The sequence below is a fragment of the Ochotona princeps genome, chromosome 16, assembly GCF_030435755.1.
Source record: "Ochotona princeps isolate mOchPri1 chromosome 16, mOchPri1.hap1, whole genome shotgun sequence".
Lineage (NCBI taxonomy): Eukaryota > Metazoa > Chordata > Mammalia > Lagomorpha > Ochotonidae > Ochotona > Ochotona princeps.
Window position 1 is genome coordinate 9,862,523 of NC_080847.1, and position 27,717 is coordinate 9,890,239.

The 27,717-nt window shown below is 49.0% G+C and overlaps 1 protein-coding gene across 1 annotated transcript in view; it reads right to left on the reverse strand.

Annotated features, from left to right (window-relative positions):
* ST3GAL2 (ST3 beta-galactoside alpha-2,3-sialyltransferase 2) overlaps nt 1–26,413 on the reverse strand; it is a 50,398-nt gene extending 23,985 nt beyond the window's left edge. The window contains exon 1 of the mRNA XM_058674999.1: nt 26,259–26,413. The gene's annotated coding sequence lies outside the window, so the exon portion shown is untranslated. The remainder of the gene's footprint in view (nt 1–26,258) is intronic.
* Between the last annotated feature and the right edge of the window lie 1,304 nt (nt 26,414–27,717).

Here is a 27,717-nt window from a genome sequence, read left to right on the forward strand (position 1 = left end):
AAATAAATCTTAAAAAAAAACCCAAAGGTATGAAGTTCTTACACATGCAACATCATGGATGAACCTTGAAATCACTAAGAAGTCAGCCACGAAAGGTCTTGTACTGGATATTTATAGTAAATGTCCAGAATAGGCAACTCCATTGAGACAGAGATTATTCACACTAAGAGGGAAAAGGTTAGGAAGACTGGGAAAAGACAGCTATTGGGCTGCAGTTTCCTCTTAGCATGAGAAAATATTTGAAAACTGTGGTGATGGTTGCACATCATGTAAGTAGGTTAAAAATCAAAGACTGAAGCATTTCAAATGTGCAAACTATCCGATATGTGAATGATAATCTTAACAAATTTGCTACGTCAAAGGGGGAGGAAAAAAAGAAAGCGTGGATAAAGACTATGTTCTCCTGCCTTGCCCTGCTGTCCATCAGTCAGGGGGGCATATCTGGGCACCTTTCACCCTTACAAGGAACCAATGGGGGTTCAGATGAAGTCCTTATGATGGATTGGGAAGCCGGTACTATTTTTTGGAGGCTGTGGTGTAGAGCCATTCTTTGTCAGATCCCAAGATACCAGCCATTGAATTAACCTAATGAAGTACAGGATGGCTCGGCCTCAGACCAGCACTGCTACACACAAGCCTCTTGGCAGGTCGAGAAACATCAAAAGAAGACATTGAGGATGGCAGAATGGGACCACTTGCCTGGGAGAGGAGCTCAAGATAGGCGGAGCACATTGGAGCACACCCTGCTGAGAGGGAGTCTTGCAGCCCTGTTCCAAACCACATGCTGTAAACCAATTCCTTCTGCATCTGAGCTTTTTTCAGGATAGCCCCGGACTTCTCAAGGGTCCAGGAACTGATCAGTCAATGCCAGTTAAGCCAGGTCTGATGACTCCAGGTCCACTACTCCCTCTGCTGCAGCCCACTGCATTCTAAACAAGCTTTTCCCACTGAGTGGGGAATCATTCTAGAAAGAGTCCCTGCTCCCCTGACTCCTGGCAGTGTATTCTCCATCCCCTGGATGAGGCAACCACAAACCTGGCAGAGCTGCCCTGGGGGATCGGTAATTATGAGAGAGAGACGCAAAGCTCATTCCTTACACAGCACTCAACACCCTGCTAGGCGTGTTCCTTAATGTGTCTCAGACTAGCTTCTTCTCTTCCCGCAGGCTTGGTTAACTGGAGATACAGCGTTGCAACACCCTACATTGCAACATTTCCAGCAGCTGCCTGAGGCACCCGCCTCTTAGAGCCATCCTAGTGACTGTGGTGCCCACACTCCCCAGCAGAACCCCAACCTCCTGCAGGGAACCTAGCCTGATATGACATCCATTCTGAAATCTCAGCTCTGGTACTTGAGATGCTGCCCAGAACAAGCAAGCAGAGCACCAGAAGTTGGGAGCCTACACTCTTCTTGAAATCTAAGACTGGAACTCTGGCTAACTTTCAGCTGAGTCCTATAGAGACAAAGCATGCCAAGATCGTCGCTGCACTCCAACACACCGCCTGGAAGGGGAGCAACCCTGGGGCTCTGAGGCATGCGAAGCGCTGAGAAGATGGGCAGAATGAGCATCCAATGTCCTTTTAGATCAACAACCTACTCTGCTCTAGGCCTGCTCTTTCCAGAAAGTGCTCCTATGTGGTGTGTATGTAGTCCGGCAATTTACAACACATATTTACATTAAGGCAGGAAATAAAGCCTAGAAAAACAAGGTTTATCTGCATAGGTTGGCAGACAGCCCAGACAGAGTTCAGGAAAGGGGGAAATTAGGGGCAGGAAGAGACTCTGGTCTGCCTAACAAAACACCTGTGAGGTGGACCCCACTTGGCTCCAGGCTCCAAGGAAGTCATGTTTCCTGTAAACCAATTCTTTCCAGGCAGCAGATCACACTTCGCTTTTTCTATCTAACCTGATGGTCTGTTGTTTTAAATACATGATTATTAAACAAATATTTAATAACTATTTAAATAAATGGATTATTACACTTACATATTTGGACTTATTATCTTGCCATATATTCATTGTTACTATTCCACTTTTTTCCTTCAGTTTCTTTTATGGCTCTTGATGGGCTCACACATCATTCCTCCATCACCCGTTCTGCCTCTCTCCTGGTTTGGAGAGTACATTTTTCCTCCTTCAGTAATTATATTAACTGGCTAGCATAAGTAACTTATATAGAAAAGGTCGATGGTTTTTCATAGCACCACTCTCTTGAACAAGGCAGGGACTTGGGAACAAATCCCAACTTGAGTATTTTATTCTTCCATGATTATATGGTTAATAATTCTAGCATTCTTCTTTTTTTTTTTTTTTTTAGAATTAAAAGTGCAATTACATACCGGTTTTTGTTTGTGTGGTTTGCCACTGTGGCACCCACTCTTCCTTTTTTTCCTGCCATCATCTTGTTCAGACAAGCAAGGACCCAGTTCCAAGGAGATGACAGCCCAGTCTAGCAAGCCTGTCACTTTTTTTTTAAAGATTTATTTTATTTTTATTAGAAAGATTTACAGAGAGAAGGAGACAGAAAGATCTTTTCTCCACTGGTCCACTCCCCAAATGGCCACAACAGCAGGAGCTGAGCTTATCAAAAGTGAGGATTAGCCAATTGAGCCACTGTGCTGGGCTTTGTTTCAAGATTTTAAAAAGTATTTATTGGGACCTGGTAACCTAGTGACTAATGTTCCCACCTTGCACACACCAGGATCGCATATGGGTGCCAGTCTGTGTCCCAGCTACTCTACTTCCCACCCACCTCCCTGCCTATGGCCTGAGAAAGCAACTGAGGATGGCCCAAGGCCTTGTGACCAACCCTACACCCATGTGGGAGACCCAGAAGAAGCTCCTGGCTCTGGATCAGTTCAGTTCTGGACAATGTGGCTACTTGGGGAGTGAACCAGCAGACATAAATCTTTCTCTCTGTATCTCCTTCCTGTTTATTGGTCTTTCCAGTAAGTCTTCTTAGAAAAATATTCATTGTTGGCCTGGCGGCATGGCCTAGTGGCTAAAGTCCTCGCCTTGAATGCACTGGGATCCCAGATGGGCGCCGGTTCTAATCCCGGAAGCTCCACTTCCCAGCAACTCCCTGCTTGTGGCCTGGGAAAGCAGTTGAGGACGGCCCAAGGCTTTGGGATCCTGCACCCGTGTGGGAGACCTGGAAGAGGTTCCTGGTTCCCGGCTTCGGATCAGCGCAGCACCGACCATTGTGCTCACTTGGGGAGTGAATCATCGGACGGAAGATCTTCCTCTCTGTCTCTCCTCCTCTCTGTATATCTGACTTTGTAATAAATAAATCTTTCAAAAAAAAAAAAAGAAAAATATTCATTGTATTTAATCAATTTGCCTTTGCCTCTTTTTAAAAATATTATTTATGTATTTGAAAGATAACAGACAGAGAAGGGGACACATAGAGTCATCTTCCATCTACTGGTTTGCTCCCCCAAAAGAGCCAATAGTCAGGAGTAGGCCAGGTTGAAGCCAGAAGCCAGGAACTCAGTTCTATTATTTTCACTATTATTTTCAAGCATCTAATGCTGATGAAATGTTTTTGTCAGCCAAACAGCCTTTGAAATTTTTTTTCCCGTGGACAGTTTTTAACATTCTCTTTATTCTTGCCTGCAGTTTTACTATATTATAACTAGAAACATGTTACTCTGATACTTGAACCTTATCCTCAAGTGTGGAATTCTCAGCCTTGATCTTTTTCTTTTTAAGATACATTTTATTTTTAATTTTTTAAAACATTTATTTATTTTTATTGGAAAAGCAGATCAAATCTATGGATAGAAGGATAGAAAGATCCTCTATCTGCTGGTTCACTCCCCAAAGGACCACAATGGCTCCAAAGTCTTCCACGCGGTCTCCACGTGGGTACAGGGTCCCAAGGCTTTGAGCCATTCTCTACTGCTTTCCCAGGCCCTGAGCAGGGAGCTGGATTGGAAGTGGAGCAACCAAGCTATAAAACAGTGCCCACATGGGATCCTGCAGCACATGCAAGGAGAGGATTTAGCCCTTAGGCTATTGCGCTGGGCCCAATTTATGTTATTTTTATTGGTAATTAAGATTCACAGAGAGATGGAGAGATAGAGAGAAAGATCCTCCGATCGCTGATTCACTTCCATGTGGCTGTAATGGTCAGAGCTGAGCCAATCCAAAACCAGGAACCTGGAGCTGCTTCTAGATCTCCCATGTGGCTGCAGAGTCCCCAGGCTTTGAGTAATCCTCTACTGCTTTCCCAGGCTGCAAGCAGGGAGCTAGATAGAAAGTGGAACAGTCAGGACACAAACCAGTACCCATATTAGATCCTGGAATATGCAAGGTGAGGATTTAGCCATGAGCCATTGCACTGTGACCAGCCACCATCTTTTTCAATATTCTTTTCCTTGCCTTTATGTAGAACTGGAATTCCTACTGGACACATACTAGAGGCTCTCAATCTGTCCTCCATGTGTGTGCTGTACTCTAGTTGAATTCCTGTGTCTAACCTGTATCATTTCAAATTCTAATATTATTTTTTATTTCTAGAATTCTGGATGGATATTTTCTCTCCTCTTTTATCTCTTTCTCTCTCTCAAACTCTTTCAAAATAAATAAAACTTCCTCCAAAAGAGATTGATTCATTGACTTATTGATTTCAAAGAGCAATAGAGAGGAAGAGGATAAAAGCATAGATGAGACAGAGAGAAAATAAGAGAGTGAGCTCTTTAGCTATTTTACTTCCCAACACACACCACAGGCAGGGCTGGGCCAGGACCCAGGAACTCCATCTGGGTTTCCTAATGGGTGGCAGAAGCCTTCCCAGGTGCATCAGCAGGAAATAGAAAACTGAAGTGGAGGATACTCAAACCAGCGCTCCCATGTAGTATGCCAGTGTTGCAAATGGCAGCTACACTTGCTGCATCACAGTGCTGGCCCTTCTAAATTTTTTTTTTTAGATTTATTTATTTTTATTGCCAGGTCAGATATACGGAGAGGAGGAGAGACAGAGAGGAAGATGTTTTCTCTCATGATTCACTCCCCAAGTGACCACAACAGCCAGAGCTGAGCCGACACAAAGCCAGGAGCCCAGAGCTTCTTCTGGGTCTCCCATGCGGGTGCAGGGTCCCAAGGCATTGGGCCGTCCTCGACTTCTTTCCCAGGCCACAAGCAGGGAGCTGGACAAGAAGTGGAGCCATCAGGTTTAGAACCTGTGCCCATATGACATCCTGGCGCATTCAAATAGAGGACTTCAGCTACTACGTCACCACGCCGGACCCTCTTCTAGAACTTTTAACAGATACTTTTTCTTATCACATTCTTTTCATAATCTTGCTTGAATATTCAGAGTTTCCCCTCTCTTGTTTGTATTTTTCTGTTTCTAAAACATACTTACTTTTCTGTTACTTTCATTTCTTCTGAGATAAATTTTTTTAATTTTTGTGACTTTATCTTCTCACTGGTTTTCCTCATCTGTTACAGAACTTATACCCAGGCCCATTGTAACTTTTGTATTCTATTTTCCTTCCCCTTTGAGCAGTTTACACATTGCCTCCCGGGTCCCCCAGTTTAAATTTACTTATTTTTATTAGTAAGACAGATTTACAGAGAGAAGGCAAGACAGAAATAAAGATTTTCTGTCTACTGGTTTACTCCCCAAGTGATTGCAATGGTCACAGTTAAGAAGATCTGAAGTCAGCAACCAGGAGCTATTTTTAGGTCTTCCACACAGGTACAGGTTCCCAAGGCTTTGGCCATCCTCGACTGCTTTCCCAAGCCACAAGCAGGGAGCTGGATGGAGAAGTGGAGTAGCTGGGGCACCAAATGACACCCAACATAGGCAAGGTGAAGATTTAGCCACTAGGCTATTGCACCAGAGGGCCCCCAGTCTAGAATCAACTCTCTTGGCAGCAACTCAGCTTGGTTTGAAGCTGTAAGCATCATTAAAGTAAGCCACAGCACCAGGAAATGGTCTGGAGGAACTTTCTTCAGCCTATTTTCAGCCCGTGGGTTCAAGCCACATGCCAGCTCTCTTTCCAGGCCTTATACAGAGCACCTGAGAGTGCTGTTACCCCAAGCTTCCACTTTCAGACACAGCGCAGCAGGCCAGTAGCTTTAACCTTGCTTTCTTCCTTGCATTCCCATCCTATTTCTCATCCACAGGGATGTTTATCATTGAGGGGTGGGGAGAGGAGTGTCTTGCTATTTTTAGAACTTTCTCTTTTCATGTGTTACTGCTGAGTGTTTAGAGTATCAGTTTACGGTGCCACTAGGTTAAACTATTCCTACAGGGCCCTGGGGATGCCTGCCAATACCTATCTCTTGGGAGGGGATATCAAACCATCTCTGATGAGATTTGTAGAACACCAGCCAGCAGACCAAAGGAGCAAACAGATATCCTAGGGCAAGTGCAGCAAAAGCCCCAGTGGCTAAATCCTTGCCTAGCATCCACTGGGATCCCATATAAGCACTGATTTGTGTCCTGGCTGCATCACTTCCCATCCAGCTCCCTAGTTATGGCCTATGAAAGTGGTAGAGGATGGCCCGAGGCCTTGAAAACCTGCACACAGGTGGGAGACCTGGAAGAAGCTCCTGGCTCAGATTGGCTCAGCTCTGACCACTTCGGCCACTTGGGGAGTGAGACAGCAAATGGAAGATCTTTCTGTCTCTCCTCTTTATATATCTGCCTTTTCAATAAAATAAAATATAATATATATATAAAAGCCCCAGTGAAAACCCTTTTCCCTTCGTCCTCCTGCTTTCATTCCAGTCCACACCATGGCAGGGGTAGGGGCGGGGGTGTGCAGTTCCGCAAACAGGATCTTTCCGACGTGGTCTAAGCAGGCCTACACCGACAAAGGCAATGCCAACCACCAGCCCTCTTCCGCAGCACTTGACCTCTGAGCCTTTCACAGGGCTAGTCAGAAATGCACTACTGCCAGATGGACACCCTTGAGGAAAGGCCCACCTGATTCTCTTCAAGTCCCCAGCTCTCCTCTGACAAACAACCTAAGGTTTCAATGTATATCAACAGAGAGGTGGATTTAAGAGCCAAATTCCATTCCAGGCTGTTAGCAAGCAGTAAGTTAAGATTCTTCACCTATCATAAAAAGAAGATACCCTGGGGCAGACACAGCAGGTTAAGCTGCCCCCTGTAATGCTGGCATCCCATATGGGTGCCAGTTGGTAACCTGGCTGCTCCACCTCTGATCCAGTTCCCTGCTAATAAGCCTAGGAAGGATGACTCAGGTACTTGAGTTTCTACAATCCATGTATGAGACACAGATGGAGTTCCTGGCTCCTGACTTTAACCTGGTCCAGACCTCTCTGTTGTAAGCATTTGGAAATTAAACCAGCAAATGGAAAATTATTCTTTCTCACTCTGCCTCGACTAAAAAAAATAAATATTTTTTTGAGGGGAAAAGAAGTGTATCTTTATTCATGGGGTCAAGGTTAGGTTTCATAACCATGAGAGCATTTCAGAGAACCATGAACCAGGACCTCCTCTCCAAGGTTCATCTCTCATCATATGCCATCCTCCTGGGATTGTGAACTAATTTGGAGCACAAGTTAAATGTGACCCACATATATTAAGATCCTACACCACTCATCTGTGCCTATCTCCCTCACTTAGAAAACAAACTCTGAGGGCACAAAGACCACACTTTTAATTCCTGCTTCTTAATAATAGGCATCAATACCCATCTGCCCAACTGAACATCTTCTCCATACGTAACCTCAGAAGAAATCATGGTTATGAAGAAATGTTTTCAAACTGTTTTGTTTTTTTTTATCAATTCTGTAAGTGTGCAGAGGGACTGCTAATGCCATTCTGCCCACCCCCTGGTGCTGACATTCTGCAAGGAAGTACTTCCTGCAGCTTCTCCCAGACCAGCACAAACTGAAGTTCGGGGTAAGCCAGATAATAGCAGATCTGAGGCAACAGGGAGGGTGTGTGTGTGTGTGTGTGTGTGTGTGTGTGTGTGTGTAAGAGCTCACGCAGATGCCTGGACAGCAGGCATGGGTAAGTGCTCCACTTTCAAGTTTCTGTCAGCAGACACAGTTCACATGGAACTTCCTGTTGCTCCTCTAAGAGCTGCAGGCTACTGGCTGCAGTTGGCCCTAGCAGGGGCTTTCCAGCTTATTTAAGTCTGTCCACTTCAACTCTAAGCCTGTACAAAGGAACAAAGTGTCTAGAAAAAAACCTGGATTTGCCAGCTGGTTTTGCCACTTTAAAACTACTATTTGACCATTTGATCTTTTTTTTTTTTTTTTTTTAAAGATTTTATTATTATTGGAATGCCGGATATACAGAGAGGAGGAGAGACAGAGAGGAAGATCTTCCATCCGATGATTCACTCCCCAAGTGAGCCGCAACGGGCCGATGCGCGCCGATCCGAAGCCGGGAACCAGGAACCTCTTCTGGGTCTCCCACGCGGGTGCAGTGTCCCAATGCATTGGGCCGTCCTCAACTGCTTTCCCAGGCCACAAGCAGGGAGCTGGCTGGGAAGTGGAGCTTCCAGGATTAGAACCGGCGTCCACATGGGATCCCGGGGCATTCAAGGCGAGGACTTTTTAGCCGCTAGGCCATGCCGCCGAGCCCATTGACCATTTGATCTTTCTGCAGTGTCCCAGAGCCCAACTTGCAGGCACTGTGAAAACACTGGAAACCAAAAGCTCCTAGCTCGATGGCTTCTGTGCTAGATTGGGCAGGTTGAGGGTCACAGCCCTGCCCTGGATGTGCATCCTTCCCTTCCTCCAGCCTCTCCTTGGCCTGCCCCTACCTTGCTCTCCAGCTTCCCTTCCTGGGATAACTACATGCACTGCTCCTGCCTCCCACTTCCCCAGTGGCAGGTCCCACTTCCAAGCAGGCTGAGGCCTCACAGCCAGCTCAGCCTTGGCGAGCCTTTGCCCCCAGGCTGAGCATAGAAGAGTGTTGGGCCCATCTTGCGACACAGCACACAGATCACAGGCCTGTTATCTCTTCCCTAGCCTCTACTTCATCAGACCACCAAGAAGAGAGGGAAGCCTGACAGGAGCAGGTCCCATCCCACAGCTGCCCACCTGTGGTTCAGTAGGTCAGCAGCAGATTCTAGAGATGACAAGGCGAAGGAGGATTTTTTATGCAAGGCGGCAAGCCTCAGGCTTGAAGACAGGCTAAAGACAACTGGGGGGCCCTGAAGTCAAGAGGTAGGGAGAGATTTCTAAGTTGCTTTGAGGACTTCTGGAGCAAGCAGGGAGGGAGACTTGTAAACAAAGGGGGACCCAGGGGAAGCCAGAGAAGAGTCTGGAAACCTGGAGGCTTGGATCTTCATCTCCCAACTCCACCCTCTGACAGGCCTCCAAGGTCAACTGAGCTTGACTGCACCACCTCCCAGGGCACTTACAGTCAGCTCTAATTTCCATTAAAGACAGGGTTCAAAGCACCAGGTGGTTTGGCTTATGATTCATCTCTGCTTATAATTCTGATCTCAGTCACACCACGGATGTTTACCGAAGGGCCACCGAGAAACTATCAGGATCCTCCTTTCCTCCTGTGCTTGTCTAAATATGCTTTGAATTGCAAGAGAAAAGCAGAAGACGTGTTCATTCAGCAAGTACCTAGGGCTCTGCACCAGGGAGTGCCCAGCAAGGGCAGAGCCCTAGCCTGTCCTCCATCCTCACGGGAGGCTGCATTACCAGCCCTGCTGCAAAGCCCCTCCTTCTACCAGCTTCCTGCCTGGTGCAGGAGCAGAGGGAGGGGTTTCTGCTTGGAACTTCCCTGCAGCCCCACCAGCCTGTCCGCCACTCAGGGTTCTTGGCACTGACAACTTTCCCCCAGGAAGGCTGCCCTCCCAAGGGGGCATCAAAAGGCAGCTGAACACTAAGACCAGCACCCCAAGTCCTAACACCCTAGGTCTAGACACTTTCTTCATTTGAGAAGCTTATTTTCTTACAGATGCATTTACTTGAAAGGCAGAATTAAAGAGGGAAGGAAAGGGGAGGAGGAAAGAGTGAAGGGGGACAGGGGAAAAGAAAGAGAGAGAGAGAGGTAACTCCCATCCATTAGTTCAATCCCCAAATTGCCTCAACAGTAAAGGCTGGGCTAGACTGAAACCAGGGGCTTCACCCAGATCTCCCACATGGCGCAGGGGCCCAAGCACTTGGGCCATTTACCTCTGATTTCTCAGGCACATAAGCAGGGAGCTTATCCTACTACACCAACACTGGACCCAAGTCCCAATTTTTTAATGAGGCAGAGCTGGTTACCTGCTCCCCACCCTAGAGCAATAAATGCTAGTGAAATATTGATGCTAAGGACACAGCTTGGGCTTCAGGAAGGCATAGGTGAGTGTAACTGTGTGTCTAGGGTTTAGGTCCATGGTCCCTCATCTAAGTCAGCCCTTCTGGCTCTTCTTAGAAGCCCAGGTCAACCTGATCACCCCCTCCCCTTGCCCAAACTATTAGCTTCCCCCCCACATATATACTCACTAGGCTGGGCATAAGAGAATATCTTAGAAGAAACTGACTCCCTTTGTGCTCCAGCACCATTTTCAGCCAAAGGGAACAGAGATTTCTCCCAATAACCTCTTACCCTCTGTTCAATTACCCCATGCAATCTCTGCCATGGCCACAGGGACCAGGCAACAAAGTAAAGGGGACAATCCAAGCTGCATGGTGGAGGTCTACATTGCACTGGGCAAATGCCCATTAAGGGCTTTGATATTAGCAGCTGGGTCAGGGCAGCAGGCTGCAACTTCCTTCCTCTTTGAATCCATCCTGCCCCCCACCTTCCCTGAGGTGGTAGGTCTCTAGATTTCTTGTGGCATCCTCTGAACCCTCTACTATGGGTGCTGGCGGGCAGCACTCAGCCATCCACAGTTGAGCATAGTTCTTGCCCCACCCAGAAACCAGCCCGGGTGTTGCAGATCAGAGACAGCTCTGAGGTCAGGTTCTTATCTACTTCCTTCAGCAGCACCACAGGACTTCAAAGTCATTTTTTTTTTCTTTCAAACCTAGAACAATCTTTCCCCCCAACACACCCAAAAAACCTCCATCAGTGGGCCAACTTCTTATCAGTTTCTATTCTGGGGCCCAGTGGGATGAAAGAATTGGGTGGGGAGACTTCTGCAGTTCCTGCCAAGATCACACGGTGGAGAATCACCAGCCCTTTATGTGGCAGCCTGGGGGCTATGCTGGGCCCAAGTGCCTGTCAAGAAAAGGGTCCTATTACAAGGCTTGCTTAGAATTCTGACTGCACTCTTAGGTCTATTTATATAGGTATCAATCCCTTGGGAAAACTAGAGAAGGAAGCATCCCCTTCCTCCCTCCCACAGCAAATGAGTCCAGGGTGAGAGAAGGCTGGGGCAGCAATGAGGTAGGAACTAGAGAGTGAGGAAGACAGAGAACTAGGCCAGTGTCAGCGCCCAGAGAGCCTGGCAACACGGCATACAAGGGAATGCTGACTCTACAGGCACCTATCTCCAAGGAGTGGTAGGGCAGGACAGGGTCTGAAAGTTCTGGAAAGAAATCAATAATCTGTGCTTTATGAGCCAGGCTGTTTTTACTCTTCACATACCTGGCCTGTCCCTTTATGTTGAGTAAGGTCGGCCTGTAGCAGCATGCTGATGGACACTTGAAGATGTCAAAGGCCATGCTCGTGCCGAAAGACTACCGGGGAAGCCCCGACCCACTCTCCCAGGTGTGAAGGTAGAGACGAATGGAGTAAAAAGATGGAGGAGGAGAACAGAGCCAGGCCCTACTCAGCGGCTGTGCCTTTTGGATATGTACTTTCTCACAGAATTAGGAAGCATGGTCAGGAGACCACTGTGGCTAGCCAGGTGCTATCTGGTAACTTCCAGCACCAATCCTGCAGGTGGCTTTAGGAAGCAGCACTGCCCTAATCCCCCCAGCACCCACTTGCCCTCATTTTGCTAGGCTCTGGCTGAGCAATTGTCCTCTTCACTGAGGATCAGGCATCACGCTGTGACCTACTCAGGCTGGGCCCTGGTTGCTAGGTAATCACTTTAGCACCTCTGGCAAGTGGCAAAATCAACTGCTAGAAGGAGGCCAAAGAGGACCCTCCACTAGTACTGCTCCAACCATCACTCTAGAATGAGGAAAGAGAAGCTGGGGCAAGTCAGGGGTGCTCCCCAGTGCCCCTTTTTGTCCTCAAGGTGCGATCTTTCTCACATTAGAAGCTCTGTGCTCAGATGATCCTTCACAACATACGCTATTGCTGTCACTCTTCAGGGGGAAAGAAGGGTGGAATAAAGGGGAGGGACCCATGGCCCTAGGTCCATTACAATGGCTTCCAGGGAGTGTGTTTTACTGTCAGACTTTATCATATTATCTTGGGGTTAGGCAAGTTCTGCCAAGATAGATGGTGCTGTCAAGTCTGGAACTGTGCAGGGGTGACCTGGGGCTGGGAGGAGGTGGGACCTGGAGCCTCTTTTTTAAGTACTTGGCCTTCCCTAGGGAGGCTGGGGCAACCTTAACATGTGCCTGTAAACTGACCTTTAACAATGAACTACAGATGAACGCCAGAAGACTTCAATTGCAGACTGACTCTGACAGTTGCCAAAAGTGTGTCTTTGGGCAAACCGTATTTCTCAGGTCCTATCTTCAAGAAGTAGGCATGATAACAAGTGTCCTACAAGCCTCACACAGTCTCTGCAAAGACTGAATACACAGCAGCCAGGTTGTGAAGTGCTACATGCCAAGGGATTATCAATAAGATGGCCTCACAGAAACGAAGGAGGCAGGGATAAAAAGAGATATTATGGCTTAGCCTAAGGAAAGAGGGGGCACAGCCTAAGACTGGGAGACCTTTAAAACCAGCTCCAAGGAACCAGCATCCCATTTACAGCCAGGTTCTAAGCCTGGTTGTTCCACTTCTGATCTAACTATCTGCTAATGTGTCTGAGAAAGCAGTGGAAGATGGTCAAAGTACCTCGACTTCTGGCATCAATATATGAGACCCAGAAGGAGTTCCTGGCTCCTGGTTTTGTCCTGATCTAGCCCTGACCATTGTGGTCATTTTGAGAGTGAACCAACAGATGAAAGATTCTCTGTCTTGCCTTTCTCTGTCACTCTGCCTTTCAAATACACAAAATAAACCTTAGAAAAGAAAAATGTCGAACCCAGAGCAGTAGCCTAGCAGCTAAAAGTCCTCACCTTACATGTTCTGGGATCCCATATGGGTGCCTGTTCTAATCCTGGCAGCCCAGCTTCCCATCCAGCTCCCTGCTAGTAGCCTGGGAAAGCAGTAGAGGGTGACCCAAAAACCTTGGGACTCTACAATCTCATGGGAGACCCAGAAGAGGCTCCGGGCTCCTGGCTTCAGATCAGCTCAGCTCCGGCCATTGTGGCCATTTGGGGAGTGAATCACGGACGTTAGATCTTCCTCTGTATATCTGACTTTCCAATAAAAATTAAATAAATTTAAAAAAACAAGAAAAGAAAAAGGTCTAGGTAGTCTCATGCAGAAACAGGCAGACCAGGGGCTTCTAGGTGCAGGACAGGAAAGGTAGGACAGGACACAGTGGTCAGTATGGACTGACAGAGTTCAAAAGAAACTGGCTGTCAGCAAAAATCTGAGGGGCAGGAGGAAAGCTGCGTGACAGAGATGGTCAGACGAGGCCCACCTCTCACAACCTGAGTGCAGGATTCTCCCCTCTCCTGTTGAGAGCTGCCCCTAAGCTCCCAAACCTGCAGCACATTGTTAGCCTCTAATACCACACTCTCCAACAGTCCGAGCCCTTTCTGGAACAGTTTCTCCTTTCTAGACCAGCAGCCCAGGAGAGTGACTCATTTGAGACAAGAAGCCTGGACACGACTAAACTTGAGATTTCTTGCTAAGTCAGAGGCTCAACACACAGAACACACCACTATCCTATTACTATAACACCTCACTCCTGGTTCTGCCAAGTGGGTCAAATATCATACCTTCACAATGGGAGATGATGGGCAACTGAGGCCAAAAGACAGCAATTTTTCCCCCCTCTTTCTGTCCCTGAACTTGGTGCCACTGCCCTGAGCATTCTCATCCAAAGGAAAAGACAAGGGAACACAACTATTCCCAGTTGGAAATCTGCCCCCAATCCAGAAAGCACAGTAGCCACTTGGAACATATGCATCTCCTCCCAGAGCATTGGTTCAAGTATCAGTTCCTCCACTTCCAATCTAGCTTCCAGGTAACACATTCTGTGAGGCAGTCAGTGAGGGCTCAAGTACTTAGGTCCTCCGACCCACATGGGATACCCACTGGGAGTTCCCAGCTCCTGGCTGTTGACAGGCATTTTAGAAGTCAACCAGTGCATAGGAGATCTCTGTTTCTGTCTCTCAAGTAGATGAAAAATAACTAAAAAAAAAAAGAACAAATCTAAAAGCCAAGATGATAGGAGACAGAGAGTGGGATGGAGACGGTCCCAAGAAAGAATGCAGACAGCCAATGTCTCCTTTATTTATTAGTACCAGGGGAGTGTCTTACCCACCTCCTAATATCAGTCTTCATGCAGACTGCCTTGGGCCATAGAAGAAACATTACCCAGGTCAGCTCTTGAACCAACAGTCCAAGCAATGAACAATTCCTTGAGGATAAACAGCAAGAACAAAGAAGGGCTTCTATCTGAGAATTTAGCGAGAACTCCCAGCCAAGTGGGGCCATGGGTTCCTGTCTCAGTCTGCATACTGGTGTGTGGATTTTGTGGACATGCTTCTCAACCTCTATGTCTTGATCTATAAATTCAGTGACTCAATGATTCAAAATTCTAGTTTACATCCTAGCATTTAGGGCTGTGGGTCTTATTGTTTTTTTTAAGGTTGATTGACTTACTGCTTACTTGAAAGACATCAAAGAGGAAAGAAAAACAGAGAAATATCTTCCATCCAACAATTCACACAACATGGCCACAACAGATAGGTCTGAGCCAGATCAAAGCCAAGAGCTATGAACTTCACCATGGCATTTTCCATGGGTGGTAGGGACTCAAGGTCCTGGGCCATCAGCTGCTGTTTTCCCAGGAAAATTAGCAGGGAACTGCATTGGCAATAGAACATCCAGAACAGTCAGCACTCTGATATGGGATGCTGACACTGCAGATGGCATCTTAACCGTCTGTGACATAATGCTGGCCACCTAGCATTTAGTTTTTCAAAAGGGAAATTTATCCATGGTGTTTGCGTTAGTGTTTTTGATATACAAATAAGGCTGTAGAACTACCATAAAGTCTCCACAGGTCCAAATATATGCTTGGCACTAACTCAATACTTTAGAGTGGATGACAATCCAGCCCTCTTTTGGGTAACCATTTCTCTCCTAAACTGCTATCTGTATTCCTTGTAACCTGGGCCTAACCAATCAGGATCAAATGTACCCAGTGATAGAGTTAGGGCTGGGCATGGATGCCAATTCACAAAGCATCCACTGATTTTGTGTGTGTGTGTGTGTGTGTGTGTGCGCTTGGGAACCCTAAGAAGAAAAGCTATGGGGACAGTGGTTTGCACTATTGGTAGGTAGCTCCTAACACACAGGAAAAGAGTGGTACCATCTCCCCTGAATGCCAGCCATGCCTAACATTCATGAGTCAACAGACTCCCTCCGATCCTAGAGTACCCTTCCTTCTCTTTTTGACCTTTATCACTGAAAAAGTCCCAGTGACACAACCTTGCATGCAAGCACAACCATTTCCCATTTCATTCAAAAGAATTTTCAAAACCCCTTTACCATATCACTTGCCATCTCACATAAAAGAGCTACTTGAAACCATTTAAAAATCCCCATTTCAGACAAATTAACCCACCTCAGAGGCCCACCAAGAACAGAAGTGACCTGGGTACTGGACATGCTGGGATTCCTGGCAGTGGTTCAGCTCTGGCCAGAACCCAAGGACTTGTCTAGCCAGAGGCATAGACCAGACATTCAGACAGTAAGGGTGGCCTGCAGAACATTGCCCACTGCCAGAATTCCCCAGTCTCAGAGAAAATTTGGCAGGGGAGCAAGCTGTGCCTTTTGTTGTTGAGCCATGGCCTGAGCCGGAACCCTGGCTATGGAGCGTGAATCCCTACTCCATGCAAGCCTGGCCCCTACCAGGCTCCATTTTGTATCTTCCCATGAATGTTATGGAGACAGGTTTCCAAAAACAATTTTTCAACCTGCAGACTCATCTCTGGCTTTTCAAGGGATGCTAGACACCTTGTGGGACACCAGGCCCATTGCCCCCACTAACTCCTGGAGAGTCTCCCTTACATGAGGTACCTTATAGGAATCCCAAAAAGCACCACAGACTCAACCATGCCCCAAGACAATCTCAGCTATAACCTATGTCCCCCAAACCCAGTCCTCTTCCTGTGAAAGGGACCACCATCCATCAAAGCATGAAATCTGAAGTCATCCTTGATTTTCCTTTGCAAACCCATACAGCCATCTAATAGCAGACTGGTTTTTAAGTAATATCTCTGTCAAATCCTTGCATTTCTCTTCATGTCTACAGCCATCAGTTCTATCCAAGGAACTGTCATCTCCTACAGTAGACTCCTAACTACTAAAGCCCAAAGTCTATTAAATAAACCTCTCTAATTACTCCTCCCAAGCAAAGCCCAAATGATCTTCACAAACATGAATTCCATCATATTCTGCTTTCCAACTTCCCAAGCAAAACAGCCAGCCTTCCCAGTGGTAGGGGGTAGAAGGAGGACTCCCCAGATCTGGCTGGCTGAAAAGCAGAGTAACCTGGAGACTAAAAAGAAATAGGAAAGTTTGAGAGTCACCAGTCAATCAGAGCCCTGGTCCCAATCCTTGGGTGGCTTCAAACTCCTGGGTCAGGCTCAGAATCAGCTTGGCCTTGCCCGCACGGAACCTCAGCACAGACCTCATCTGACCCTCGATGGGGAAGGGAGCTGGCAGCTGGGCCAGGCCAGGCCAGGGAAACCCAGCTGGATAACTGCCAGGGACTGTGTGTTAGAGGAGGCAGAGATGACAGCAAGAGCAGCACCACAAGATACTGTCAGAGTTGGTGGGGCCTCGGAGGGAAGAAAACCAGGAGCCCATCTCTTCTCTCTTATCAGGCTGACCCCTGGCAGCCTTGCAGCCTGTGAGAACAAACAGTCATTAACAAGCCCGCCCACACTTCCTGCAAACACAATCCTTCTGTGACCAGCTCAGTCCAGTCACAGGCTGCTGGAAAGCCTGGCCTTCCTCCCAGGGTGGGGCTTGAGGCCCTATCTTGTGGCCAGACCCCTCCATCCTGCCCTCCTCCTCCTCCTCGGACAAGATCCAAGAAACCATTTGCTCTGCTCCATCTAGTCTCCTTGCAGTCCCCAACAACTCCTGCATTTCAATTCCGACTTTGCATGGTGCCATGTGTTTATGCTTCCCCTGGACTAGGAGGTACCACCCAAACTGGCCCCCAAGCTGATTCTCCACCTCTAGCAAACGTCTGTCATGTGACCATGCTGTGGCATGTGATCAGCCTGTCACCATTCCACCTTGGCTAGAGTAGAGCACAGGACAGAGGAGGTTGGGGTAAAGTGCAACAGAAACACACAGGAGCCCTATTAACAGTCCCCTCCCTGGGCTTAATCAGTGACTAGTGCAACATGAGAGGAATGAGAGACCAGGCAGGCTTTATTTGACCGCATTCAGGACAATGGGCAGGAAGAACCACTGAAAATGGGGGTAAAGTTTCTTATAGACAAGACCCTCGGCTGTCTGAGGAGATGCTGGAGCTGGCTAGCTGTTGTTTCAAACAAGCAGGTCAAGAGAAGGGCAAGGCAATATCCAGACTTCTAGACCACATGTTGGCAATCCTGGGACCCCAACGCTCTACAGCACTCCTCTACCAACCAGGTGGTTTGGAAGCAAATCCTGGAACAGAACTTCAGACTCTTTATTCACAGATGAGAATTCTGTGAGGTGACCCAAAGAGGAACAGCAACTTGCTCTGAGCAGAGGGCTCAGAAACTAAGGCACCAAGAACCCCGTATGTTTACAACAACACTGAGTCTGGACAGTGAAAACCCTCAGGTCCTCTGGGCTCCAAGCAAAAAGCTGCCTCCCCCTTGTAAGTGCCAAACAGCCCAGCTCTGACACTCCGGGAGCCTCAGCCAGCCCTGGTTCCCGCCTAAACCTGCTGGCTGCCAACAGAAACCCTGCAGACTCCTCTCCCTGCCCTGCACGAGGTGAATGGCAAAAAGGTCCACAGACCCAGGAGAGGCAGGAATGGAATATCTTTCTCTCTGTATCTCCTTCTCTCTGTATATCTCCCTTTCCAATAAAAGATTAATAAATCTTAAAACAACAACAAAATCTCATGGGGATACTGGTTAAGCTGCCATCTGTATTGCCAGCATTTCCTATCTGAACTCCACTTTCAAACCAGCTTCATGCTATCATGCCTGGGAAAACAGAGGAAGACAGTACGAGCCCCTGAGCCCCTGCCACATACATGGGAGACCAGAGGGAGCTGACTCCTGGCTTCAGCCTGGGCCAGCCATGGGCATTGCAGCCATTTGGGGAAGCAAATCAGCACGTAGATCAGATCTCTCTCCCCAACTCCATTTTTCTCTTCAAATAACTAAATAACTATTGCTCAAATATTTATTTACTTTTTATTTAATTGAAAGGAGCAGACAGTGTGAAAGAGAAAAAGATTTCTATTCACTAACTCACTCCCCAAGTGGCAGGAGGCTGAGCCAGGCTGAAGTCATGAGCCTGAAGCTTCTTCCAGGTCTCCCACATGAGTGCTGAGGCCTCAGCATTTAGACCATCTTCTACTGTGTTCTCAGGCACATAAGCAGGAAGCTGGATTGAAAGTGGAGCAGCCAGGCCTCAAAATGGTACCCATATGGGATGCTGGCATCACATGCAAAGGTTTAACTTGCTATACCACAATGCTATCCCCTAAATAAATATTGAAAAAAAGAACATGCTCACATTCATCCAAAAAAACTTGTCCATTGTTGCTCTAATGTCAAGTGTGCATTGTTTTTCGGGCACTAAGGAAATTCCTTCATTAAACAGTTGTCACTTTGACCTTAGTTGAACCTCCTTGACTCAAACTGCTTACTGTTCTCTTGGGAAGTGCACTGTAGCCCACACCTAGACTAACCTGGAGCCCCAGGAACCAGCCAGAGGGTTAGCAGGCATGGGTTCATGGAAATACTGAGCACGTTCAGACAGAAGGAACAGAGAAAAGGCTGACCCTTGGGAACCCCCTGTGTGATCTGGTATCACAAACTCAGGACTCCTACAGCTCCCTAGGGAACCCAAGAGAGACAGAAATGACCGTCAGAGGCTTTGGGGGCACATTCCGCCCCCTGACTCCACCTCTCCCACCCAGCCTCACAGCCTAGGCTTGCTATCTGTTTTCAACACAGGTCACAGAAACTTTCGCTTCCTCTTGGAACTGATACCAAGTTGCTATTTGTACCAAATGACTGGTATTTTATATTGAACTGAACTTGAGTGGGAAGGAGGACTGGGAGTAATCTCACCCATGGGGAAGTAGCATTGGTACCCATGTCCCTTACAAACTCAAGAAACTTTGCAAAGGGAGGAGGGAGGGGGTAGAGGAGGTCACATGGAGTGTAGCGGCAGTGTGGCAACACATGGAAAATCCGTCCACGCTCCGGCAGCGCCCTTACTGAGGCCTTTTCCCACAATGACCCTCCCTTTTTCATACCAGGCACATACCTTTCAAAGTCCCTTTAGGCACAAAAACAAGTAACTTGTTGGTTTTTTCCTCACTAGAGTAGACCCCTCCAGATCAGCAATTTCCCTCTGCGGCTGATTTTCTTCCCTGAAAGCTGCTGAGACCAGGAAGCTATTCCCTGCCAGAAGCTCTAGGACCTCCCACTTGATTCCTTCAGGTGGGAAAAGGCAGACAGGGAGAGGAGTGCTCCCCAGATCCAGTCATGCCCAACAACACAGGGTCTCTTGAGCCCAGCAGTGCCATTCTTCCAGGAGCGAGCTGGAGAGGTCTGTCTCAACCACACACAAGTGAGACTGCCTTCTGTGTGTCTCCACCCTACTCCCAGACAAGAAGAGGAAAGGGGAAAGGATGCTGTCAAAGACCAAAATCAAAGTGGGGGAAAGGAACTGGGATGTGGACGAAGTCCCAGAGGCAGGAGACCCAGCAGGTCCTGGGGGCTCCCCTCCCCCAGCAGAACCACCCCCCTTACACCCCTGGGACTTCCTCCTCCACAGAGAGGATCAGAAGTCCTACAGGAAGGAGTTTCCCTTCAACCTGTTACCATACCTGTGTGTTGTTGTGTGAATAAGATTGCTGCACAAATACACAATGAGGGACGGGTCTTTGGGAAAGCAGTTAAGTCACCACTTGGCATGCCTGTATCCCATCATGTTAGTGTATATGGGTTTCTGGGTTTGAGTCCTGCTTCTCTCTCTCTGTTTTTGTAAAGATTTATTTATTTATTTTTTATTACAAAGTCATATACACAGAGAGGAGGAGAGACAGAGAGAAAGGTCTTCTGTCTGATGATTCACTCCCCAAGTGGCCGCAACGGTCAGTGCTGTGCCAATCCAAAGCCAGGAACCAGGAACCTCCTCCAGGTCTCCCACGTGGGTGCAGGGTCCCAAGACTCTGGGCATCCTCAACTGCTTTCCCAGGCCACAGGCAGGGCGCTGGATGAGAGGCAAGGCTGCCGGGATTAGAACCGGCGCCCATATGGGATCCTGGTGCGTTCAAGGCGAGGACTTTAACCACTACACTATCGTGCCAGGCACTCTTGTTTTTTTTTATGATTTATTTATCTTTTTTTATTGGAAAGTCAAATATACAGAGAGGGGGAGGGGCAGAGAAGAAGATCAGTCCGATGATTCACTCCCCAAGTGGCCGCAATGGCTAAAGCTGCGCCATCTGAAGCCAGAACCCAGGAGCTTGTTCTGGGTCTCCCATGCAGGTGCAGGGTCCCAAGGTTTTTGGGCCCTCCTCACCTGCTTTCCCAGGCTACAAGCAAGAAGCTGGATGGGAAGCAGGGCTGCCAGGATAAGAACCAGTGCCCATATGGGATCCCAACGTTTTCAAGGTGAGGAATTAGCCACTAGGCTACCGCACCGGACTCTGAGTCCTGGCTCTTCATGAACTCCCTTGGAGGCAGCAGACGATCACTCAAGTACTAAGATCCCTGTCACTCATGTGTGAGACTCTAACTGAGCTCCTGGTTCCTAGCTTTAGCTCCAGATATTGTAGCCATTTGGGGAGTGAACAAATATATAAAACATCTCTTTCTCTCCCTCTCTCAGTCTTCCTTCCTTTCAAATAAATATTTTTTGAAAGAAAACCTAAATAATGTTAGCATCTATATCAAAACAAACAAAAATTAGATTTTTCCTCTAGGTATTCCTTGTCCACCTTATAGTAACACAGTAGTAACTGCTTTGTTAATAGAGGGTAATATTGTATCCACTTGCGCCCCAACTAACAGTCCTCTTCATCCCAGGCAGAGGATCTCTGCTCTGAGAAGAACTTTCTCTTCCTGCCATTCATTCCTAGAAGAGGAAACTCCCCAAGGCCTCAGCTAGAAAGTTGGGGGACTATGGGTGGGCTGGTGGGGGGGAGGTGGTGGTAGGAATGGAAAACAGTCAGTGCCCTGCAACCTTAGGAAAGACCTGAATGGCAACACACATGCTAGATTGAAAACATGTTGCAATTACAACAACCATTTGTAAATAAGCAACAATAACTACTTGAAAATGGCTGGTTAGGGACACAGGCAGGCATTTCCGGTAAAGCCTGTTTTCCCCAGAAAGCAAGCCAAGTTCAGACCCTCACCTCACAAAAACGTCACTTAGAGATGCCTACCCACTTAATAGTTAGCCAGGATTTTTTTTTAAGATTTATTTATTTTTATTGCCAAGTCAGATATACAGAGAGGAGGAGAAACAGAGAGGAAGATCTTCCGTCTGATGATTCACTCCCCAAGTAGCCACAATGGCCAGAGCTGAGCTAATCCAAAGCCAGGAGCCAGGAGCCTCTTTGGGCTCTCCCACAGGGGTGCAGGGTACCAAGGCTTTATGCTGTCCTCAACTGCTTTCCCAGGCCACAGACAGGGAGCTAGATGGAAGTGGGGCCTCTGGGACATTAACCAGCGCCCATAAGGGATCCTGGCACATGCAAATTGAGGACTTTAGCCACTAAGCTACTGTGCCAGGCCCAGAACTTATTGACAAGCATTCTCAGCAGACAAGGAGAAAAAAGCCCTAGGTGTCTGGGGCAGAGTTGAGCCAGCAGGCCCTTTCTCTCTTAAGGGCTCAGAGAGGTGCTAAACATTTGGGAGAAGCTGGGGCTTGGAAACTGAGAGAAGAGCAGAGGAAGGAAGGGGAGGGCCACCCTCGCATGAAGCAGGGAGGGAAGAGATGCTGAAGAACTGAGCTACCCAAGGAGCACCAGGTATTTGGGATGCAGAAGGACTCTGGTATTTATAGCCCCACCTTCTCAGAGCGAGGCCTTAAACCTGAGACAGCTGAGGGTCCGATTAAGTAGCTTGCCAGGGTTGTGGTGTGCTGTCAGCATCACGGCAACCCTGCAAAACAAGGGCATACCATCCCCCCTTCCCATCCCTCAACTCCTCCTGTATGCCTGCTTTAGCTCCAGGGACCAACATTCACCAATGTTGAAATGCCAAACTCCAGCCAGTCTGATGGCTGTTTGATCCAACTTCTTACTGGTGCATCAGGCAAAGGACCCAAGTATTGGGCCCTTGCCACCCATGTGGGAGACCAGAAAGGAGCTCCTGGATCCTGGTTTCAGCCTGGCCCAGTCCTGATCTTGCAGCCATTGGGGAGTAAACAAGCGGATGGAAGATTCTCTTTCTCTTCCTATCATTCTGCCTTTCAAATAAAGAAGTAAGCAAATCAAATCTTAAAGAACAAGCAAAAGACTTGAGTTTCAATTACACATTCTCCTACTGGAGTTTGGGCAAGTCTTGTAAGTTTGACACATATCTTATCCTTTATCTGTGAACAGTGACAATGCTACCAATCTTCCAGTGTGGCTGGGTGGCTCTGCCAGCATATGAGAACACCTAGTAGCACAGCTCCTGGCTAGCAGACAGCACTCCATGAATGGCAGCCATTATTCAGGCTATCAGAATCCTTTCATATAAAATGGCTCAGCAACTGGCTTAGCAGGTGCCAGCTGAAGCATCAGAATGATGAGCCCTGGTGCTGCTGTGTGACTCACAGTGTACCTCTCTGTTCCTTAGTAACCCTACCTGGGTGTATTACCTGCCTTTTAAACTTGTTAGTGGCCTGTAGAACAACAGACAGGAAATGTTTTGCAAAGCACAACATAACTCCTCCTCTGTGGTGTGTAATTCAGATTCTCAAGCATCCTGTTTAGTGGGCAGGACTTCACCTGGCAGGTGCCCCAAGCCACTCAGACTGAGAGACAGATACAGGACACAAAGGGCTGCCTCACATCTGCCTTACTTTATGCATGCAATCACTCTTTTCCAAAGTTTTGCCTTCTCAATGTCCTGCTTGGTCATGTGTCTCTTCTAGCCAATAATCAACAGCACCAGGTTTACAGCAGGACTGGTGCCCCAGCCACTACAAATGTCCCCTCTCACAAGCACAACCAACCCTAGGCAGAATCAGCATGGAAAAGCAAAAGAGAGAAGAGGCCAAATCTGTGTAACTTCCAGAACAAGCTTGACCCCAGAAGCAAGGAGGAGAGGTCTCTCATAAGACCTCCATCTGAGGGAGGCACTGGACACAGCAATTAAGACACTGCTCGGGACACCTGCAGCCTCTCCCGAGTGCCTCGCTTCAAGCCCTGGTTGCAGTCCCAATTTCAGCTTCCTGCCAATCTGCACCCTGTGAAACAGCTGATGATGGCTCAAATGCTTGCATTTCTACCACCCACATGGTAAACTTGCATTGAATTCCCAGCTCCTGCCTTTGCCCTGGCCCATACCAACCCTGGCTATTGAGGGTATCTGGGGAGTGAACCAGCAGACAAATCATCCCTCTCTGTCGCTCCTTCCCTTTCATATAAAATGCAATAAAATAAAACTTTGCATCTGTCTGTGTTAACTTCTTAAGCAATGTAATGGACTCAAATGGGTAGTTTTCAAAATAAGAGCCTCGAGGGGCTCGAGAGGGATGCCAGTTCTAGGTGTCACCCATACTGATCAATCAGAAAACTCTGGAATGGGTCCAGCAATCTGTACTTTAATGAGCTCTCCAGGGAATCCTAATGCCTGGATCAAGTGTGAAGCACCCTGCCCCAGATTCTTAACCATGAGACTCAAATACTGACTAAACATCAGCTATGAGCCAAGTATTGAGCCAGACAGTGATGTTTCAGAAACGAGCACACATCAGAACATCCGTATCCAACAGATCAAGCTCACAGGCACCATCAGACAAGATGGAATGTGGCATTGAATAATGCAAAGGGACTCCTTTCCCACTCCTTCCCCCAGTCTACTCCTCAGATCCTGAGACTTAGCATGTAGTAAGGAGGCAAACGTTCCTAGGCAGCCACACCCGGTGGTTCTTAGGAGCTTGAAATAGGCTCTAGCTGAGGTTTTAAGCTCAAAAAAAAAAAAAGTTCCTTGGGGTGTCCTCTGGTGCCACAGCCCATCATAACAACGGCACTCCGGGATAGGGCCACTCCCACAGGTCCCCAGCAACCTTGTACTCCAGGGTACAGATGTAGACATAAACACCAGCACAGACAGCTGGCCCCCTAGCGTCCCTTCCTACGCTCTCAAGTTACAAGGTTAAAAGTATCCTAGTCACAGTCGCAGGGGAGCAGTGGGTGGGGGTCCTGAAGCAGGGAACCATCTGGCTCAGATCAAGACTGCTCATTGAGACCCCACCAAACTCCCAGAGCACCCACTCCCTCCCACTGGGAAACTGGGGATTGGAATAGAAGGAAACAATGAAGAAAAATCTGTTGAAGGAAGATGACAAGACAAAACAAAACGGAATTACACTGGCAAGTCTGTGCCAACTCTTGGAGCCCTTGTCCCCTCTTCCCTTCACATCCTGAGCACCACAACTACACATGAGCTCACCGCCTACAGACACTGGGCTTCCTGCCCCAGGAGCTCATAGCACCCAGCAGGCATCCCTCTCTTGGCAATCGGGGTGACGACTCGACCCCCTCCCCACAACATCTAAAAGCAGGAGGAAGCAAACGAGTGTGATCTCCCAGAGTCCTCTTCCTAAAGATAGGTGCCAGCGCCTTCCCTCACAATGGGACTGCAGTGCCCCCGCCCAGACAGAAGAACGGATGGCCCACCAGCTCCTCCACATGTGTCCCAAAGACAAGGCAGGACTGTGAGTTACCCGCGAGATCCCTGACTCCCTCACTTTGCAGGTCCCTTTCCACCACCCATCAGCTGCTCTCCATTCCCTCTCTGCAGACCACCACCAGAGACCAATCTCTGGTCCCTGGTGCAAGTGGAAAGCAAGATGTGAGGCACACGCAGCTGGTCAGAGACAGAAATCGGAAGGCTAACTGGAGCCAGCAAGCAAGCAAACAAGGGGAGGTGAGGGTGATTCTTTTACAGAGAGGGCCAACAGTGGAACGTGGGAAGGAGAGGGGGAAACACACGTGGTAGAAAGCTAGCGGGGAGACAGCCTGAGCTGTAGCAGCAGGGGCTGGGAAGTTTAGTCCAGCCAAGGAGGAAGAAGGACTGGAGGGAAGAAATGACTCTTCCACTGCAAGGCATGGAAGGGACACAAGAGACCAGACACCGCGCTCAGGCCAGCTTCCTTACGACTGGTGCATTGACCAAGTTTCTGCCTGGCACTGTTGTCTCAAAGTGGGAAAGAGGTCAAGCTGTTAGGTCTTACCAGAAAGAACTGGGCCACTGAGGGTGCTGAGGTTAGTGCCATGTGGGGAAAAGGGAACGAGGAGGAGTGATGATGGTGGAGCCAGCCCCTCGGCCAAAAGGCACGGGGCAGGAGTCCCCAGGTAGGGCAGGGGCCGTAGTGCCTCGAGGGTGGGGGTAGCTATTAGGTAGTGGGCTGCAAGTCGGGGCTGGGGTTGGGGGTCTCCCGGCAAGCAGTGAAACAGGAGTGCCTGGGAGGCTGGGAGCGGCTTGCCCTGCAGGAGCAGAAGGCGGGGATCCGGACCGAGGCCAAGGCGAGCAGACCCCCGCTCACACGGGGGTGCCCAGCGCCCCGACCCGGGGGAAGTTATCCGGCTGGACGGATCCGATCAGCCTGGGCCGCCGGGCCAAGCCAGCTACCCGCGCAAGAGGTCTGGGGCAGCCCAGAGGCCCCGGGGCGCCTCGCATCCCACCCGCCTTCATCCCCGCCCGCGCACCTCAGTCAGCGCCGGGCGCCGCGCGGGCCATGCTTGCTGCTCCTGCTGCTGCTGCCGCCGCCGCTGCTGCCGCCCGCAGCCGCCGCCCGCGTCCAGACCCGTTAGCTCCGCAGCTCTCCCGTCCGCCCGCCGCGGGCCAGTCCCGCCCTCGCCCAGCCCAGCCCAGCCCAGCCCTCCCTGAGAGCCGCTGCCAGCGCCTCAGCCCGGCCCCTCCCCCCACCCTTGCCCGGCTAGAAGGGAAGACGGGGGGGGGGACGGGGAGGGTTGCCCCCCTCCCCATTCACATCCTCTCCGTCTCTCCCCTCCCCGCCCCCTGCAAGCCCATGAGCATGCTGGGATATGGAGTCCGTCTGGCTTTAGGCGGCCAGGGCCGTCGCGCATCTGGGACTACCACTCCCAGAAGACGGCGCGCGCACTCCGGGCGTTCTGGGCTCTGTAGTTGTACTGAAGGGTCCTCCACCGCGCACGGAGGGAGGGAGAAGAGGGAAGAGTCTAGGGGAGGGAGGGGAAGTCGCATTTCCCTGAAAGCTGGGCAGCTGGGCAGCTGAAGCCCAGGACTTGAGGTCTACGGTGAGTGGCTTGTACCTCGGCTGGTTACCTGTACAAACCAGCCGAGGAGACCTCTCGGACGTGGTTGAGGCCAGCTGGGGCTAAGCCCTGCCGTGGGGGAACAGCTCCCAATCGTGTTTGACCAGCCCGAGCTGCGGTGGGGTTGCTGCGCCCAGGCCGGAGGAGCCGCTTCGCCTGGAGTGTGTCTTCGTCAAACGTAGTGTGGCCCACATGGGAGACAGTGGCCTCGCAGCTGAGGCACCTCATCTGTCTAGTCGGCCTCATCGTCGCCCTCTCAGTTTCCAACCGTTAAGGGTCAGGTGTCCGTGTGCATTTACAAATTTTTTGCTTTTCACGTCTTTTCTTAGCACAGTCTTTCCCCAACTTCCAAATCTAGCTCAAAACCTTCTGTAAAGCCCCCGGGTGGAAGACCGACCACTTCCCCTCCTTCACTTCTTCCCCGCCCACAGGCCAGTGATTCTCAAACCTCAGTGCAGCCTCCTGGAGAGTTTATTCAAACGCAGGTTGCTGCCTCTGCCAGCTGTGTGCTCCTCCGTGGCTCTAGGGTGCTCCCCCAAATTTGCATTCCGGATGAATTTCCTGCTTGTGCTAGTGGTGGAGAACTCCTCTGATAACCAGTGCTATTGGTGTGTAAGCCAGAGTTCTGGTACTCTGATGTGCAACGCGGGTGTCAGTCTTGGCGGGGGACCCAGCCTTGCTTGGAGTTCCTAGCTCCTGACTTTGCCATGGCCAAGTGTCAGATGAACCATCCTGAACCAACCTGAACCAACCAACAAAATAAAAGATCTCTATCTCTCTTTTTCTCCCTTTCAGTTGGCCTTTCAAACAAATACAAACTTTTTTTTTTTTAAGATGTATTTCTTTTTGGGCCTGATGAAATCGTCTAGGC